We start from the raw sequence: 2807 nt of genomic DNA on the forward strand, positions 1-2807 counted from the left end.
ACATACTGAAACAGTACATTCCCTACAGCTTTAGCGTTTCAATTTGTTTTCAAAGCAGGGTGCGTGATGCACGTGGAATCCCATAGTAGCGCTGTTACTTTTTTTTTTTTTCCTCCTAAGGGAGATGCCAGGTTCTCTTCTCGTTTATAGTGGTAGGAATGCGTAGGAGCGTAACATGGAAGGGTGTTCCTGGGTAACGTCGGTCCGTTTTGCCAGAAGTTGTACTGTCCCTTTTAACAGGTGTGTTCTTGCTTTGCAGCTAGTGTTGATCTGCATTGCAGCAGAAGTTACTCCAGTTAATTGTAAGCAAGAACTGGTTTATCAATCAGCAGTAAAAGTAAAGAGTGTTTGACTTTAAATGGCTGTGTGACTTGCCTGACAGATTGCTATGAATGTACTAGGTCAACAGCGTTTGGGGACCACGTAGTTCACGAACTAGCTTCTGTGACTTCCCGTGCTGCTGCATGGTACGAACAAGGTGACTTTGTGGGCAAGTCCTACAAAATTGCTGTTCCCCCTGAGTTCTCGCCAACACGTGATTTTCCTCCCGCCCCTTTCCTTCCTCTTACTTGGTCTGCTCTTTCTCGGTTCGCTTTTAGGTGTTCTTGTGTGAAAATCAATGGCCGATGCATTTAATGGAGTTCTAGTAGGTGTGTAGCAGGTATCAAGTTGCAATGCTTTTACGAGGTACGCTATGGTAATAAGACTTCACATGGTTACACGTCATCTCTATTTGGTTTATTTAATAAACAGTTTTTCACTAGAACCTGGTGCCGAGTGTCCTGTTGCCTCATTTATAGGCCTCTACCTACTCTGTCCTCAAGATTCTCGTTGAACCATACTTCTGACTCCCATAAGATACGAATGCAGTGTGTGTATTTTGGGGCAAATACTGAGCTGTTGAAACAGACAAACTGATCTTGATGAAGTTGTGTTGTCCTTTGTTTCCTCTTTTAAGTTCGTTACTCCGGTTTACCCCATCTAAAACTAGATTGTAAGCTCTTGAGCAGGAACAGTCTTAGTTTGTAAAAATTTAGCTTCTGTAAAAAGCAAAGGCTACTGAATAAAACCGAAACATTAAGCTAAAGCTGCACTTCAGTGCAGTACTGGTAGTGGTCATTCAAAGCGTGTGCAGTGTTACAGCAGTACGCCGTCTCTTCGTGAGGGCTTATTTCCAGTGTGTCTGTACGGGAGCGTTCAGCCTTACCTTTCATAAACGACGCTTAGGGTATTGCATTCTAATAAAGTACTAAACTTGTGTTCGTTTCTGATGGATGCTTCTCTGGAAGAGGTACGGCTCTGGGAGCAGCTAGCGGCTCATGCTGTTCCGTAGCGCCTGTGGTGTTGCTACCAGCAATAATGGGGAAGGTAATGGCTACGCTTTGTGACTGCCCCACCACCCAGTGTTTTTCTCTACGCTTGCTCAATCTGAGCTTTTCTAACCTCTTGCAGATAACCTCTCACTCTTCATTATTAATGTAACAAACGCAGTTTACCACTCACGTGTTACGGACTACTTAATAGCTTTGCTGTGGGAACAATATTTTAATGGGAACTCGTGTGCTGGTGGTTGCATTTTTTTTGTTGCTGTATCAACAGCTAAATCGACGATCGCTTGGCGATTTTCTAGCAGTGTAACAAGTCTTCAGAGAGATGCTTTTCTCCATGTTAGTATTCGGTAAGGTAGAAAGCAGCCCTAATAGCTTTTTCACTAGATGCCTGGCTCCAAAGTTTGATACCACATCGTCTTTTTATACAGCGCAGTTCCTGGTTTGTACACTTCGGATTTTGGTTTCTTGAAAGTTTTCAACGATCTATCGGTAAGACAGCCAAGATAGACTTCAGTCGGGGGTTTCCCACCTTTTACAACCACTTCAGGTTTTTTTAACAGTGCTGTTTTCCTGAATAGCTCCTCGACTCCTTTACAGTGTCTCCTTTTTGTGTATGTTGAAAATACACAGTCTAAGGCCATTGTACAAAGTGCACTAAAAGTAGCTTCAGGAACCCTTTGTCTTGGGAGGAGAGCTTGCTATAAAACCTGCTCTTTCCTTACCTGTCTAGCCTAACTTTCACAAGTAATTTAAGGATGTGAAAACATAAGGTATAGGCAAGGCTAAGCAGTGTTTGGGGTTTTTTGTGGGTTTTTTTTTTTTCCTTCTTTAAACATAGGCTAGTCTCAGAAAGGGAAGACACTTCAAAAAGTATCAACAGTTTTTAGGTGAAAATGGCAGTCTACTAAAATTGAAAAAAACGGGACTCTCTTCTGAATTCTGCCTGCAGTTTTTTCTGTGGGTAGGAGCTTCAGGTTTGAGAAAATTACGTAGTACATCCAGACTAACGCTCGGTGTCTGTGTCATCAGCACTGTTACAACTCACAGTCCACCCAAAATTAGTAATTCACCTGAGAGGTTTTGTAGGGGTATGGTTGCTAACTGAGCTCTCAGAAATCGAGATTCATACATAAACTTCTTAAATGCAGTTGTTGAACAATAACGAGAGTGCAATTAGCTGAGGGCAGGTTGTGACACTTTCCAATCTGCAAATTTACAGGTAACGGAATGGGGCTGGGGAAATGGGGTTGGGGCTGATGTCTTCACTTTACATGGGTCATCTGGAGCATGCTGCTTTCTATTAAGATTGTTCTCTGAAAGAGTTCCAACATGCTTATTTTCAGCATGTGCCAAAATTTAACCATGTAACTGCTACCCAGCTGGGTGTATGCTTTACTTCGTTAGTAGCTGGCTTTACAAGAGTCTGCAGAGCTCACTCTACTGCTACTGAAGAAGCGGGCATTGGAAATTTGAGCC

The sequence above is a fragment of the Aptenodytes patagonicus genome, chromosome 2 (genome assembly GCF_965638725.1).
Source record: "Aptenodytes patagonicus chromosome 2, bAptPat1.pri.cur, whole genome shotgun sequence".
Taxonomy (NCBI): Eukaryota; Metazoa; Chordata; class Aves; order Sphenisciformes; family Spheniscidae; genus Aptenodytes; species Aptenodytes patagonicus.